The sequence below is a fragment of the Zingiber officinale genome, chromosome 2B (assembly GCF_018446385.1).
Source record: "Zingiber officinale cultivar Zhangliang chromosome 2B, Zo_v1.1, whole genome shotgun sequence".
Taxonomy (NCBI): Eukaryota; Viridiplantae; Streptophyta; class Magnoliopsida; order Zingiberales; family Zingiberaceae; genus Zingiber; species Zingiber officinale.
Window position 1 is genome coordinate 28,349,736 of NC_055989.1, and position 18,553 is coordinate 28,368,288.

The following is an 18,553-nucleotide window of genomic DNA, read 5'->3' on the forward strand; positions in this document are numbered from 1 at the left end:
TTTTCTTACGATTCTAATCGCTAGATTTCCGGTGGAGACGATCCTTTCGACGATCTTCTCGCGTCCACGCGTTCCTCTCGCGGAGGGGAGCGTCCTCGTGTCGAAGTCGTCGCCGGAAGGTGCCCTTGGGCGGAACTCTAACCTTGCTTGTGGTTGGCGCCGAGAGAAGGAGAGGAGAAGTGGGCGGCGGAATTAGGTTGGGGAGAGGAGACATCACGTTAAAAATTCACTCCTCACCAATTAATTCCCTATTTATATTAAGTGGGTATTTCGGCCCAACTTAAACTTAAATTTAATTGTCTCCCTTTCCTTTCAGCACGGCCCTGCTGGGTTCACTTGGTTACCATGGTTCACCATAAGTCATAGGACCCAATAGGTCTCGGGTTAAATTCCCGCGTAGGTTATTTTACGGTCCTATTTATTTTTCCTACTTCCGCTACTCTAAAAATTCCATAAAAATATTCTAAAATTCCAGAAAAATCATAGAATATTTCTAAAATAATTTTGAGAATTTTCGGGCATTACACAAACAACGGATTATAGGGTCCCCTCAAGTATCGGGTCACTCTTGACTTGCTCAGGGCCTCCCCTCAAGTATCGGGTCACCTTGACTTGCTTAGGGCCTCCCCTATTTTTATCAAGATTTCACTCACATGGTTCAATCTTGGATCATAGCTCTGGCTTATGCTTCTTCTGGCAATTATTCCGGTGAAAAGTAACCTCGCTCTGATATAATTGTAGGATTAAAAAGAATTTAGATACCTCCATAATGATATGATATTGTCCACTTTGGGTTTAAGTCCTCATGGTTTTGCTCTTGGGCTCTCCCTAAAAGGTCTTATGCTAATGGAGATATCTTTTTCTTATAAACCCATGATCTTTCCCATGTGTTTCCAATGTGGGACTATATTTGTAACCTTGCAACCCCAACAACAACGAGCTCCTCATCACCTCCAAATATTAATAAATATTCTTTCGTTCTTCTCAAGTATTGAAGAATATTCTTGATTGTTATTCAGTGACTTTCACCTGGATCTGACTGGTAACTACTCTTCATACTTAAGGCATACGAGACATCAGGGCGAGTACCAAGTATGGCGTACATAATAGATCATATAGCAGATGCATAAGTAACATGATCCATGTGGTCCCTTTCTTCCCTAGAAGAGAGGGATTGAGCCTTCGAAAGTCTCACACGATGTGACATCTACAGGAATCCCTTTTTGGAATTTTGCATTGTAAAACGATTTAGCACATTGTCAATATATGTACTCTGACTTAGACCAAGCAATCTATTAGATCTATCTCTATAAATCTTGATGCCTAAAATGTAGGTTGCTTTACTTAAGTCTTTCATTAAGGAACAATTCCCAATGAGAAGTATGTCATTTACATATAAGATGAGAAAGATGATTGAACTCCCACTAACCCTTTTGTAGACACAAGGTTCATCTTCGTTCTTTATGAAACCAAACATTTTTATTGCATCATCAAATCAAAGATTCCATCTTCTAAAAGGTTTCTTTAAACCATAAATGGACCTTTGCAGTTTACATATCTTTCCAACATCCTTTGGATTTACAAAACTCTCAAATTGTGTCATGTACACATCCTTGAGTAGATTTCCATTCAGAAATATAGTTTAACATCCATCTATCAGATCTCAGAATCATGGTAAGTTGCAAAAGCAAGCATGATTCGAATAGCATTAAGCATCACAACTAGTGAAAAGGTTTCATCATAGTCTATACCATGAATCTGCTTGAATTCTTTAGCCACCAATCGACCCCTATAGGTATGCGTATGACTATCCATGTTACCACTTACACCCAATGGGTGTGATCCTTTCAGGTAGATCAACTAAAGTCCACACTTGGTTAGTGAACATGGATTCCATTTCAGACCTCATAGTTATTGGAAATTGGATGGCCGGCTAGAAGGGGGTTTAAATAGACGTCACCCTCAATTCATTCTTCTTTCTACAAGGTTTGTTACGTAGCGGAATAAAACTAAAACAATAAAAGTAAATAAGAACACAAACGCTAACAAACTCGATGTAACGTGGTTCAAAGATTGCTTGCTCCTACTTCACGGCTTGTTCTTAAGGTGGATGATCTCTTAATCCATCGGTGGATTAGTCCCCGACAATCTCCAGCTAAATCTTTCTCCTTCTCGGTGGAGCAAACCTTTCATAAGGTACTCTTCTTCTTTACAAGATTGAGAATAAAAGTTGGAAGAAGAGTGTTAGGCTTTTGTAAGCTTGAAGGCTAAGAATAGGAGTTTATCAATAAGATTAGTAACCTCCTACAATGCCCCAAGCTTCCAATATATAGAGAGGAAAAAGTTGATCACTAGACAACTCATTTTCTACGTACCAGTCGACTAGCACTTCCATCAGTCGACTGGTGCAACCGTTGGACACAGCCAATGGCTACTTGGCAGAATCAGGGTTTCTGTCAATGGTCGCCAATGACCACTTACCAGTCGACTGGTCACTATTGACTAAGCAAATAGAATGCTTTTATTCGCTCTCATTAGACTGCTCAGTCGACTGGACCAGTCGACTGCCACTTCCATCAATCGACTAGTCCTGGTTACACACTTACACTCATTCTTTCCGGAGTCGCCCTTTGAAGCCCTCTTCCTCAGCCTTCGTCCTCAGATACACACATGCCCGCAGCTCCCCTTCATGCATCCTTCGTGTTGCCTTGAAGTCCGCTTGCCTCGGCTCCACTTCATAGCTCCTCATCCGACGGTCCTCGAATGTCTTCCATATCATCCTTCACCATCTCATGGACATGAGCCCTAGGATGAGCTGTCACGCCCTAAGGGAGTCCCTGCTAGAGGAAATTTTGGAAGCATCTCTCCTGTACAGGTGACAATCTGAAACTTATCTATAAAGCCCTTAGGGCCCCTCAATCCTTGGCCAACACGGCTGGAACATATATAATAAAATAACAAACATCCACGCAGTTTATATAGTACAGCCTCCGGCTGTCATCACAATACGAAAAATCGAAAACAAACATCCAAACTTACCTCTTCTGTCGTCCGACAGACACGTAGCAAAACATACTAAATAAAAACCCACTGAGCAAGCAGAAAGTCTAACCAGTCCAATGCCTTAAGAAAAATCATACAAAATCCAAGGTGAAAAACCAATACAAGTCTGTAACATAGCTTTTAAGCAAATAAACAGGAAACCAAAAAGTCAAAATGAAAATCCTTGTGACAAGGGGACTAGCAACTGGAACTTCTTGACGGTCTCAACCTGAAATAGGAAAATAAAGCAACAGTGTGAGTTCAACGACTCAACGGGTATCAAGCTGACATGCATAGTAAAATATAACCAATAGTAATAATCATGTGGTACAATTCCTGAACAATAATAGGAAATGTGAACTAAAAAGTCTCAAGAAACTGTACTCACCAGGATCTCCTATCAGGATATAAGGGTCGTCAAACCTGACACAAAATGTCTCCTGTATGCATGTAAATCATATGCAACCATAAAAAATGCAACATACAAAATGTAGCAATCACAAATAATAAATGTAATTCATGCATATGATGCAAATGACATGGTCACCCCTGACGCTAGTCAGCCATGTCACACGCGATGGTAAGATCGAGTGGGTAGGACTATGACAATCGTGCACTCTGCCATCACTACTCCTGAGTGACCGAGTGGACAAGATGCTATCGGAGTACACCTATCCTCCTACCCCAAACATAGTGGGGGCGCCTAAACTCTCATCTCCCTGTATCATGGTCAAGGGGAGGGATCCCTGCCTGCTACACGTTGCAGTCATCGCTACCCATAAGCGGACCAACGGAGCCCTGACAGAGCAAACTGCACACACCTTGCCTGATGTACCACTAACCCATGAGTGGTTGTGTGTGCAGATCATGTAACTGGCGATGTGTTCAACAATAATGGAGCCGACAATCGCTCATCATGCAATCATGCAAGATGGTGCATGACACTATAGCATGTAAATCCTGACACCTCCATAATATATACCAAAAGGTAAAGAAATTCAACAAGGATCTAAATATCATGAAACTAGGTACATATGTCAGATATGTCTAGTAACTAGTCATGTACACAGTAAGGCAATGTATGTCACTACTTATATGATCATAAGTACACATGGCAAGAATAAAAGAATATAAGTCTAAATACATAATAGATAATAACAAACAAAGGCATGCTATAGGTATCAAGTAGTGACATACCAATAATAGCTAAAAAAACATAACCATTACTACTAGCTATAAATTACTACGCATATCATAATGATAATATCAAAAGAGATAAGTCAAAAGTACCCACCTCAAAAAGAAGATCGTATCAAACCAATCCAACGTCGAGACATTCGTCTTGAATCAGAGTCCTGCATCAATCAATATATATATTTTATTTAGCTAGATTCATATGAATTAAATAGCTAAATAAAATCTCTAAAACTAGTTAGGGAAAACCCTAATCGATATAATCATTAACCCTAACTATTGATTAACCTCACTAAACATAATCTATCGGTCAACTAGGGTTAGCTCCATTAACCCTAATCATTCCACTATTCAATTAGATTTAAATCTATATATAAATCAACCTAAACTCACCCAAATATGAATCTATCATCCAACCATGTAATCCAATTCATACTTAATTCAATACATTTACTTCAATTAACAGTTCTTGCTAACACTATTAATTCCAGATCCACAGGACACAACTACACTTGTTAGAAACCACTTACACTGATTGGATCAAGAAGAAAGATCAAGAAATCAACAAGACAATCTATTAACAACCTAATTCCAGTAATAAACTATTCACTTTACCTCTTCCTCTCCAATTATCTATGGTGACCAAGGATCCGGTGATGCTGACTTCCATCTAACAGTGATGTGGTGGTCGAAATCAAGCAAATCCTCTACCTTTGAAACCAGAACACCAAGATCAACACCACTTAAAGATTAGATACCTAAATCACAAACTAGGGCAGAACACCTACCTCTAAGATCACTGCTAGGGTGACATCGTGCTCTCACCGTCAACCAGAGAGAAAGATTGGGGGATGGAATAGAGAGGACAATGGTTGTTACCTCACCCAACCAGCCGACATTGGATGGATTTGATGTCGGTGACCGTGATTCTCTTCGACGCAAGGAAAAGGTGCGGCGATGGCAAGGAGGTGGAGATGCTGCCGCTTGTAGAGGCCAGAGAAAAGAAGGAGGACAGATACTCGAAAGATCATTGTAGAGAAGAAGGAGACACCGAGAAGAGGAAAGGAGAATCGTCGATCGTAAGGAAAAGAAAACACGAGGAATAGAGAAGAAGGAGTCGGGGAAGGAGAGGAAACGAGACGACGCGGTTGGGGAAAAGGAGAAGGCAGTTGGCGCTCCACGCCGCGTGAGGGAGAGGTGGCGTTGGGCGAGAGGGGATGAATTAGGTGGAGAGATTATATAATTTATATTATATAAATTATAATATATATATATATATATATATATATTATAATTTAAACTTAGACTTAATCAATTAAAGCCTAGGTTGATTCCTCAATTAACTCTCATTTATTGGGTATTCCAAACAGACTTTTCCCAAGCCTATAAATTCGTCCCCGTAAACTTGTCATACGAGCTTCGAATAATTCCCAAAAAAATTCTTAAAATTTCTAAAAATCCCATTATGGTTATTCGTCCTTTTCGGTATTTTACATGAGCTTCCTAAGCTTAGTCACACCAAGCTCCTCATGTGTGTTTCACCAAATCCTACATGACTCAAACACACATATCAAACCAATATGAAATCCTAACTTAAACTCTTTCGCACACACATCAAAACCATGATCATACTAATCAAACCTAGGTCGATTGCACTAACAATCTCCCCCTTTTTGATGTGCGAATATGTTTAAGTTAGACATAAATAACAACATGAAAATTACAATCAAAGCATACACATAAAGCATAAAACCCAAGCTCCCCATTAACATATACTCTACCCCTTAATTTTCATGTTTTGCAGAAATAATTTTCTAACTTAAACTTTCCCATTTTTAAACTTTCCCATTTTCTCCCCCTTTGACACCATAAAAAATATTGCACCTTTCTTCCAAGTACACTATGGTATCAATGTTGACTTTAAAATACCCAAAATCAGCGTTTGAAGGTGCTGGAAAATAGGTACCAGTCAACTACAAACTGTTGCAGTCGATTGGCACGTGCCAATCCGAATTTCAACCTTCTGAAGCCAACTTTAGAAATGCAAAAAAATCTATAAATTCAAAAAAAAATCATAAAATTTTGAAAATATATTTCTTTTAATGTCCTCTAACTAGGAAAAATATGTATTCATGAAAATTCAAAGTATTTTGAGGTTTTGACCAAAACTCAAAAACCTTGAAAACATGCAATTGTGTATCAATATGAAACCTAATTTTGCAATCATATATTTCAAAATAGCTATACCACAGTAAATAAAATAGAATTATTTTAAAAACATTTGAAATAGCCAACTATTTGTTTTCCCCATAGTTGGCCTATGATCACTATTTTTGACACATTTCATAATTCATCAAAATATCATCAACACAAGTAATTGTGAGTATCATCCTATCATCTCACATCTATGATGTAAGTCCTTGTGAGATGAAATAAAGGTAATCTCTATTGGAACCCCAAGGTTATTTTGGTGTGATCAACAAGTTAAGTTAGGTCCTGTGTGTTTTTAACCTTGTGTCTACGTGTACAGAAGCTTAGGAGCACAGGTAGTCGAGCGGAAGACGTAGCTAGCAAAAAGGACGACACGCGGTGCATCCAAGGGACGAGGCGCTACAGAAGAGTACACCGGCGGATGAGAAGGAAGCGTGAGGTGGTACCGAGGGACGAGAAATCGGAGCGGAAGAATGCTCGGGGAGCAAGAGATGCAGCTAGAGAGAAGGTCGACACGGGGTGCGACCGAGGGATAAAGACTGTGGATGAGTATGGTGGCGGACGAGAAGAAAACACGCGACAATTCCGAGGGACGAGAAGCCGGAGTGGAAGCCCGCTCGAGAAGACCGAAAGTTGGGTTCGAGTGAGCCCTATTCCGGATGGCAGAGATCACCCAAGCAAGTGGAGCCGGAGTAGAAGACCCGGACCGAGACGAGCAGCACCGGAGCAGAAGGCCCGGACCAGAAAGTCAACTTAGTTGACTTAAGTGGTCAGGGCGCCCGGATCCATTCCGGGCGCCCGGACCGTCCTAGCGCCCAGAAGTGGACTTTTGACCGGATCATGTCAATTGCGATATGAATGTTGAAGGATAAAGTTTTATCCCCCCAGGGCGCCCCGACCAAGACTATAAATATAGCCTTGGTCTAGAAGCTTTTCATCAACTCAAGAATTATAATTCCAACACTTGTACGCTCAATTTCTAGATTAGCTTCTCTATTTTGCACTTCAACGTTGTACGAGGCTTCTCTGCCTGAAGGAGTTTTTAGTGCTACATTTTCCTTGGATTAACAACCTCCCCGGTTGTAACTAAGTAAATCCTGGTGTGCCTCGTCTTTTCTGTAACGACCACCCTTCTTACTACTACTACGCTCTAAGGATGACCGTTACTTAACTACTAACTCTACTTAACCGGTATGATTAAAAATTACATGGAAACCCTACCTAAAAATTTCGGCAGAGTCTCCCATGTACCGGTGACCTTAAACTGACATACATAACATAATATATACAGCCACAGGCGGCTGGAACACATATCAAACACACAAAAGGAATAACATCACCACGCAGTTTAATGAAATCAAATCATGCAAGTAATGAATAGCGGAAACAAAATAGAAACATACAATTACTAACAGCGGAAGACTAAATGACTCATCTAATACATTCTTAATAAATGGCAATCTTAATAAATTCTTAAACTAAGTCCCAAGGCTTCCATAGTCCTGGCATCACACACCATCCGCGCCACCTTGTCGCCTTCCTTGCTAAATCTTTTCTTTTCCTTTATCTGCAGTAAGAGGAAGTGTAGTCTATAAGCAAAATTTGCTTAGTAAGCGCTATCTAACTCACAAAATCACGAATGTGCATGTATACGAAAAGAACTGGAAACTATATGCTCTAAAAAGAAATAAAGCATAAACATAACTGCTCATGTCAAACTAATAGCAAAGAAAGGCTAAGGAATCTACTCATGTAATTCTAATGGCTAATCATGCTACTCATCTAATAGGTAAACATGAAATCTACTCATCTACTAGATAAACATGGTAAAATAAAGAACTAAACTTACTGAATTCTAAACACTTTCTGAATCTTATTTCACTTGTTTAAAGACGTATTCTTTAATACTTTATACTTATGTAAAACTTGCTTTACTTGTTCAAAAACTTATACTTATAATACTTCAAAATAGTAATCAACTTCTTCTTGGGCCTGGCATAGTACATCTTATGCGGCGTCCCTAATAGGTTGGGGTAGCGAGCCACCAATCCTAGAAGGGTCTACTAGGCCAAGACCTCGGAATTGGACACCTGAATTTGTTTAACGACAACCTCGGAAGTCGGGTACTAGCCTCTTCTTAAAAGTAAAATACTTATAATCTTAATTACTTCTTCTTTAAATGCCTCGGCATTTTAATAGGCACCTTGTGTGCCAAAAATCCCTAAAGTCTCGACTTTGGGATCTACTTAAGGCCTTGGCCTTTTCTTTCTTTTCTTTATCTTTCTTATACTTTTCTTTATCTTTCTTATACTTTTCTTAAACTCAAAATACTGATAGGGTATTTTCCATATGCATCTATGAGTGTAACTAACTAGGTAACACACAATCATGCATATTAAAGTAGCAAAGAAACCTAAATCTATATTTTGCCACAAACTAATCACCTCAAGCTGGTATACAAAAAAAGAAATCTAGTACCTTAATGCTTTAAAAGAAAAGTTGCTCATGTTATTCTAATAGCCAATGAGAAATACTGCTCGTGCTCTACTAATAGCATAAATGAAATCTGCATTTGCTAAAGAACTAAACTAAATCTGCACTTAATATTCTGCAAAGGAAACTGCTTATGTCCAGCTAGCATCACAATGAAATCTGCACTTTAAATTCTGCAAATGAAACTGCTTATGTCCAGCTAATAACACAATGAAATCTGCACTAATCCTTAATCAAATCTGCACACTAATACTTAATAAAACTACACTATAAGCTTACAAAATCTGCTCTATGATTGGAGTTCTGCGTACAAGCTTAAACTAAAACTAAAACTGCACTATAAACTTGTTCATGCACCTTGTGGCAGTTCTTGTCATGGGAATTGCTCTAAAGCTTATTTCACACCTTATGTGAAGCCAACTGTTCATATACCTCTTGAAATTTCGTGCCTATTAAAACTTCAAACATACCTCTTTAATTATAGAACTGTAATCAAATCTCTGCTACCTTTTTCAGCATTTTTAAGCCTGTAGGGAAGTCAAATATACCCAAATCAAATACTTAATGAAACAATCCAAATTCATTCCTTTCCATCTAAAACGTTAGAAGCCTTTGATTCCTTAACAGCATCACCAATTCTCAGATTAATCCCATTTTGTCCTACCAGATAGCTATCTGTGAACCTAAAAGCTAACATGAGGAAACATAATCATCTGTCATTTAATCCTAATCTACTGATGACTACCAGTAAATTTCTAGAAAATCCTAAAAGAAGATATAACAAAGTTCCTCACAGATTAATCCACTAGTAATGTCCTTATCCACCAAAAATAAGAGAAGAAACATGACAAGTATCATCCAAATTCAACCCATCATTCTTTTTCCCCAATCTAACCAAACTGGAATGAGGTACATGGCAGAAAACATGAATTCCCAATCTTCACAGAAAATTCAAAAAAATAAGAAGGAATACGAATCCGGAACTATCCTACTGCAGGTGAGTAGCAACTTACCTTCGTTTCCTTGACTCACAGCCAAAGGAGAAACCTCCTAGTGCTTCTAGGGTTCGGGTGAGCTCCCAATCCCGGCTCTTCTTCATGCTCCCGACTTCCTTCTTGACGAGAGGAGCCCGATGGTACGAAGACTCCACGGAGAGGGGTGCTCGTCGGAGAAGCCCTAGCTTCCTCGGCTTCGTTTTCGCTCACGAAGACCGCCGACGCCGTCGCGCGCGCGAGAGAGGAAAGGGCGAAGGAATTAGGTCACGGGAGAGAAAAGAAATAACTTAACCCCCTCTTAACTTGTCCTTTTATAACTTAACAATATTACATGTTCTTATCTGTTCACGAAATAATCGCGGAACAGTTGGTTAGCCATGTTTTGACCAAATCAAAGGTCTGGGTTTCGAATCCTCAGCTGCAACTTATTTCCTTCCTATTATTCTCTATTACTAACTTCTACCTTATATATATTTTATTCCACACGTAATTAACAAAACATCCATAGACCAGATGGTTGGGCTGAATTTGTTAAGAATCGGATTCGAGTTCGATGTCTTGGGTTCAAAACCCGGCTTCAACATATATATTTATTATTATTTTTTTAAACTTCTTCCTCTGGATAAAAATACCAAACAAACTCCAAAAACAGCATAAAAATACTCTAAAAATTTCTAATAATCTCTAGAATTTTTCTAAAACATTTTTAGATTTTAATAAGGTATTTTAGGACTCCAAATCATGAAATTTGGGGTGTTACAATTCTCCCTCCCTTATAAAAAGTTCATCCTCGAACTTAGAATAATTCTGGATATCTCTATCTCATACTGTCCTCACGCTCCTAAGTAACTTCCTCTTGCTTCTGGTTCTAATGACTTTCACTAATGGTACTCTTTGTTCCTTAATCTCTTAACTTCACTGTCCACTATCACCCCTATCACATCGTACCCATTAGTAGTCCTTGGAAGACTTGATATCTTCTCTATTCTTTCTAAACATACTTATGTATATATGAATACAATAGAAACAAAACTAAAATTGTCTCTATTCTTTCTAAGCATATGTATCAAAACATAGAAAATTAAAACATGAATTTTCTTCTTTCCTAAGCACATATAAGCAGATACTCTATACTGTAAATAATAAAGAAAGTATAAAAGGAAACTTAAATACTTTCTTACTTGAAGACGGCAAGGATGGTGCTGATGTGTGATGCTGGAGAATGGTAACTGCTCTGATACCAACTGTAACGACCACCCTTCTTACTACTACTACGCTCTAAGGATGACCGTTACTTAACTACTAACTCTACTTAACCGGTATGATTAAAAATTACATGGAAACCCTACCTAAAAATTTCGGCAGAGTCTCCCATGTACCGGTGACCTTAAACTGACATACATAACATAATATACACAGCCACAGGCGGCTGGAACACATATCAAACACACAAAAGGAATAACATCACCACGCAGTTTAATGAAATCAAATCATGCAAGTAATGAATAGCGGAAACAAAATAGAAACATACAATTACTAACAGCGGAAGACTAAATGACTCATCTAATACATTCTTAATAAATGACAATCTTAATAAATTCTTAAACTAAGTCCCAAGGCTTCCATAGTCCTGGCATCACACACCATCCGCGCCACCTTGTCGCCTTCCTTGCTAAATCTTTTCTTTTCCTTTATCTGCAGTAAGAGGAAGTGTAGTCTATAAGCAAAATTTGCTTAGTAAGCGCTATCTAACTCACAAAATCACGAATGTGCATGTATACGAAAAGAACTGGAAACTATATGCTCTAAAAAGAAATAAAGCATAAACATAACTGCTCATGTCAAACTAATAGCAAAGAAAGGCTAAGGAATCTACTCATGTAATTCTAATGGCTAATCATGCTACTCATCTAATAGTTAAACATGAAATCTACTCATCTACTAGATAAACATGGTAGAATAAAGAACTAAACTTACTGAATTCTAAACACTTTCTGAATCTTATTTCACTTGTTTAAAGACGTATTCTTTAATACTTTATACTTATGTAAAACTTGCTTTACTTGTTCAAAAACTTATACTTATAATACTTCAAAATAGTAATCAACTTCTTCTTGGGCCCAGGCATAGTACCATCTTATGCGCGTTCCCTAATATGTTGGGGTAGCGAGCCACCAATCCTAAAAGAGCAGACCTCGGTCTACCAGGGCCAAGACCTCGGAATTGGACACCTGGATTTGTTTAACGACAACCTCGGAAGTCGGGTACTAGCCTCTTCTTAAAAGTAAAATACTTATAATCTTAATTACTTCTTCTTTAAATGCCTCGGCATTTTAATAGGCACCTTGTGTGCCAAAAATCCCTAAAGTCTCGACTTTGGGATCTACTTAAGGCCTTGGCCTTTTCTTTCTTTTCTTTATCTTTCTTATACTTTTCTTTATCTTTCTTATACTTTTCTTAAACTCAAAATACTGATAGGGTATTTTTCATATGCATCTATGAGTGAAACTAACTAGGTAACACACAATCATGCATATTAAAGTAGCAAAGAAACCTAAATCTATATTTTTCCACAAACTAATCACCTCAAGCTGGTATACAAAAAAAGAAATCTAGTACCTTAATGCTTTAAAAGAAAAGTTACTCATGTTATTCTAATAGCCAATGAGAAATACTGCTCGTGCTCTACTAATAGCATAAATGAAATCTGCATTTGCTAAAGAACTAAACTAAATCTGCACTTAATATTCTGCAAAGGAAACTGCTTATGTCCAGCTAACATCACAATGAAATCTGCACTTTAAATTCTGCAAAGGAAACTGCTTATGTCCAGCTAATAACACAATGAAATCTGCACTAATCCTTAATCAAATCTGCACACTAATACTTAATAAAACTACACTATAAGCTTACAAAATCTGCTCTATGATTGGAGTTCTGCGTACAAGCTTAAACTAAAACTAAAACTGCACTATAAACTTGTTCATGCACCTTGTGGCAGTTCTTGTCGTGGGAATTGCTCTAAAGCTTATTTCACACCTTATGTGAAGCCAACTGTCCATATACCTCTTGAAATTTCGTGCCTATTAAAACTTCAAACATACCTCTTTAATTATAGAACTGTAATCAAATCTCTGCTACCTTTTTCAGCATTTTTAAGCCTGTAGGGAAGTCAAATATACCCAAATCAAATACTTAATGAAACAATCCAAATTCATTCCTTTCCATCTAAAACGTTAGAAGCCTTTGATTCCTTAACAGCATCACCAATTCTCAGATTAATCCCATTTTGTCCTACCAGATAGCTATCTGTGAACCTAAAAGCTAACATGAGGAAACATAATCATCTGTCATTTAATCCTAATCTACTGATGACTACCAGTAAATTTCTAGAAAATCCTAAAAGAAGATATAACAAAGTTCCTCACAGATTAATCCACTGGTAATGTCCTTATCTACCAAAAATAAGAGAAGAAACATGACAAGTATCATCCAAATTCAACCCATCATTCTTTTTCCCCAATCTAACCAAACTGGAATGAGGTACATGGCAGAAAACATGAATTCCCAATCTTCACAGAAAATTCAAAAAAATAAGAAGGAATACGAATCCGGAACTATCCTACTGCAGGTGAGTAGCAACTTACCTTCGTTTCCTTGACTCACAGCCAAAGGAGAAACCTCCTAGTGCTTCTAGGGTTCGGGTGAGCTCCCAATCCCGGCTCTTCTTCGTGCTCCCGACTTCCTTCTTGACGAGAGGAGCCCGATGGTACGAAGACTCCACGGAGGGGGTGCTCGTCGGAGAAGCCCTAGCTTCCTCGGCTTCGTTTTTGCTCACGAAGATCGCCGACGCCGTCGCCCGAACAGCGCTGTCGCGCGCGCGAGAGAGGAAAGGGCGAAGGAATTAGGTCACGGGAGAGAAAAGAAATAACTTAACCCCCTCTTAACTTGTCCTTTTATAACTTAACAATATTACATGTTCTTATCTGTTCACGAAATAATCGCGGAACAGTTGGTTAGCCATGTTTTGACCAAATCAAAGGTCTGGGTTTCGAATCCTCAGCTGCAACTTATTTCCTTCCTATTATTCTCTATTACTAACTTCTACCTTATATATATTTTATTCCACACGTAATTAACAAAACATCCATAGACCAGATGGTTGGGCTGAATTTGTTAAGAATCGGATTCGAGTCCGATGTCTTGGGTTCAAAACCCGGCTTCAACATATATATTTATTATTATTTTTTTAAACTTCTTCCTCTGGATAAAAATACCAAACAAACTCCAAAAACAGCATAAAAATACTCTAAAAATTTCTAATAATCTCTAGAATTTTTCTAAAACATTTTTAGATTTTAATAAGGTATTTTAGGACTCCAAATCATGAAATTTGGGGTGTTACAATTCTCCCTCCCTTATAAAAAGTTCGTCCTCGAACTTAGAATAATTCTGGATATCTCTATCTCATACTGTCCTCACGCTCCTAAGTAACTTCCTCTTGCTTCTGGTTCTAATGACTTTCACTAATGGTACTCTTTGTTCCTTAATCTCTTAACTTCACTGTCCACTATCACCCCTATCACATCGTACCCATTAGTAGTCCTTGGAAGACTTGATATCTTCTCTATTCTTTCTAAACATACTTATGTATGTATGAATACAAGAGAAACAAAACTAAAATTGTCTCTATTCTTTCTAAGCATATGTATCAAAACATAGAAAATTAAAACATGAATTTTCTTCTTTCCTAAGCACATATAAGCAGATACTCTATACTGTAAATAATAAAGAAAGTATAAAAGGAAACTTAAATACTTTCTTACTTGAAGACGGCAAGGATGGTGCTGATGTGTGATGCTGGAGAATGGTAACTGCTCTGATACCAACTGTAACGACCACCCTTCTTACTACTACTACGCTCTAAGGATGACCGTTACTTAACTACTAACTCTACTTAACCGGTATGATTAAAAATTACATGGAAACCCTACCTAAAAATTTCGGCAGAGTCTCCCATGTACCGGTGACCTTAAACTGACATACATAACATAATATACACAGCCACAGACGGCTGGAACACATATCAAACACACAAAAGGAATAACATCACCACGCAGTTTAATGAAATCAAATCATGCAAGTAATGAATAGCGGAAACAAAATAGAAACATACAATTACTAACAGCGGAAGACTAAATGACTCATCTAATACATTCTTAATAAATGACAATCTTAATAAATTCTTAAACTAAGTCCCAAGGCTTCCATAGTCCTGGCATCACACACCATCCGCGCCACCTTGTCGCCTTCCTTGCTAAATCTTTTCTTTTCCTTTATCTGCAGTAAGAGGAAGTGTAGTCTATAAGCAAAATTTGCTTAGTAAGCGCTATCTAACTCACAAAATCACGAATGTGCATGTATACGAAAAGAACTGGAAACTATATGCTCTAAAAAGAAATAAAGCATAAACATAACTGCTCATGTCAAACTAATAGCAAAGAAAGGCTAAGGAATCTACTTATGTAATTCTAATGGCTAATCATGCTACTCATCTAATAGGTAAACATGAAATCTACTCATCTACTAGATAAACATGGTAGAATAAAGAACTAAACTTACTGAATTCTAAACACTTTCTGAATCTTATTTCACTTGTTTAAAGACGTATTCTTTAATACTTTATACTTATGTAAAACTTGCTTTACTTGTTCAAAAACTTATACTTATAATACTTCAAAATAGTAATCAACTTCTTCTTGGGCCCAGGCATAGTACCATCTTATGCGCGTTCCCTAATAGGTTGGGGTAGCGAGCCACCAATCCTAAAAGAGCAGACCTCGGTCTACCAGGGCCAAGACCTCGGAATTGGACACCTGAATTTGTTTAACGACAACCTCGGAAGTCGGGTACTAGCCTCTTCTTAAAAGTAAAATACTTATAATCTTAATTACTTCTTCTTTAAATGCCTCGGCATTTTAATAGGCACCTTGTGTGCCAAAAATCCCTAAAGTCTCGACTTTGGGATCTACTTAAGGCCTTGGCCTTTTCTTTCTTTTCTTTATCTTTCTTATACTTTTCTTTATCTTTCTTATACTTTTCTTAAACTCAAAATACTGATAGGGTATTTTCCATATGCATCTATGAGTGAAACTAACTAGGTAACACACAATCATGCATATTAAAGTAGCAAAGAAACCTAAATCTATATTTTGCCACAAACTAATCACCTCAAGCTGGTATACAAAAAAAGAAATCTAGTACCTTAATGCTTTAAAAGAAAAGTTGCTCATGTTATTCTAATAGCCAATGAGAAATACTGCTCGTGCTCTACTAATAGCATAAATGAAATCTGCATTTGCTAAAGAACTAAACTAAATCTGCACTTAATATTCTGCAAAGGAAACTGATTATGTCCAGCTAACATCACAATGAAATCTGCACTTTAAATTCTGCAAAGGAAACTGCTTATGTCCAGCTAATAACACAATGAAATCTGCACTAATCCTTAATCAAATCTGCACACTAATACTTAATAAAACTACACTATAAGCTTACAAAATCTGCTCTATGATTGGAGTTCTGCGTACAAGCTTAAACTAAAACTAAAACTGCACTATAAACTTGTTCATGCACCTTGTGGCAGTTCTTGTCGTGGGAATTGCTCTAAAGCTTATTTCACACCTTATGTGAAGCCAACTGTTCATATACCTCTTGAAATTTCGTGCCTATTAAAACTTCAAACATACCTCTTTAATTATAGAACTGTAATCAAATCTCTGCTACCTTTTTCAGCATTTTTAAGCCTGTAGGGAAGTCAAATATACCCAAATCAAATACTTAATGAAACAATCCAAATTCATTCCTTTCCATCTAAAACGTTAGAAGCCTTTGATTCCTTAACAGCATCACCAATTCTCAGATTAATCCCATTTTGTCCTACCAGATAGCTATCTGTGAACCTAAAAGCTAACATGAGGAAACATAATCATCTGTCATTTAATCCTAATCTACTGATGACTACCAGTAAATTTCTAGAAAATCCTAAAAGAAGATATAACAAAGTTCCTCACAGATTAATCCACTGGTAATGTCCTTATCTACCAAAAATAAGAGAAGAAACATGACAAGTATCATCCAAATTCAACCCATCATTCTTTTTCCCCAATCTAACCAAACTGGAATGAGGTACATGGCAGAAAACATGAATTCCCAATCTTCACAGAAAATTCAAAAAAATAAGAAGGAATACGAATCCGGAACTATCCTACTGCAGGTGAGTAGCAACTTACCTTCGTTTCCTTGACTCACAGCCAAAGGAGAAACCTCCTAGTGCTTCTAGGGTTCGGGTGAGCTCCCAATCCCGGCTCTTCTTCGTGCTCCCGACTTCCTTCTTGACGAGAGGAGCCCGATGGTACGAAGACTCCACGGAGGGGGTGCTCGTCGGAGAAGCCCTAGCTTCCTCGGCTTCGTTTTCGCTCACGAAGATCGCCGACGCCGTCGCCCGAACAGCGCTGTCGCGCGCGCGAGAGAGGAAAGGGCGAAGGAATTAGGTCACGGGAGAGAAAAGAAATAACTTAACCCCCTCTTAACTTGTCCTTTTATAACTTAACAATATTACATGTTCTTATCTGTTCACGAAATAACCGCGGAATAGTTGGTTAGCCATGTTTTGACCAAATCAAAGGTCTGGGTTTCGAATCCTCAGCTGCAACTTATTTCCTTCCTATTATTCTCTATTACTAACTTCTACCTTATATATATTTTATTCCACACGTAATTAACAAAACATCCATAGACCAGATGGTTGGGCTGAATTTGTTAAGAATCGGATTCGAGTCCGATGTCTTGGGTTCAAAACCCGGCTTTAACATATATATTTATTATTATTATTTTAAACTTCTTCCTCTGGATAAAAATACCAAACGAACTCCAAAAACAGCATAAAAATACTCTAAAAATTTCTAATAATCTCTAGAATTTTTCTAAAACATTTTTAATTTTAATAAGGTATTTTAGGACTCCAAATCATGAAATTTGGGGTGTTACATTTTCTATTTTTCTATTTAAGTTTTAATTTATGCAAGTGTTTTGTTGAAAGATCGAGAAGGGTTGTGCTTTTATTTTTGTAGGCTATTCAACCCTCCCTTCTAGACTGCCCAGCAGTCCAACAAAGTGGTATCCGGCCAAGACGCTTCAGGAGGACTAACCACCAATCGAAGCAAAGACGATGGCTGGACCGAGCATCTACCCGCTGAAGTTCGAAGGGGATTTCACTACCTGGAAAAAGCGAATACAGGTATTCTTTACAACAGATTTTGAATTAATTATAATAATGGAATTTGGTTTTGTAGCTCCAGAGGGCAAAGAAAAATATCAATGGATGAAAAAGGAGTAGGTCAACTACGAGGCGAACGGCAAAGTAGAGTACCATCTGCTAAGCGTTCTCCCGCCATAAGAAGTCAACCGGATCGAGAACTACGACTCGGGAAAGGAGCTGTGGGAGAAGTTCCTTGAATTGCATGAAGGAATGTCTGAAACCAAGCTCGCTAAATGGGATCTACTTTGTAATCCGCTCACCAGCCTGCGACTTGGGGAAGATGAGACAGTTGCACATC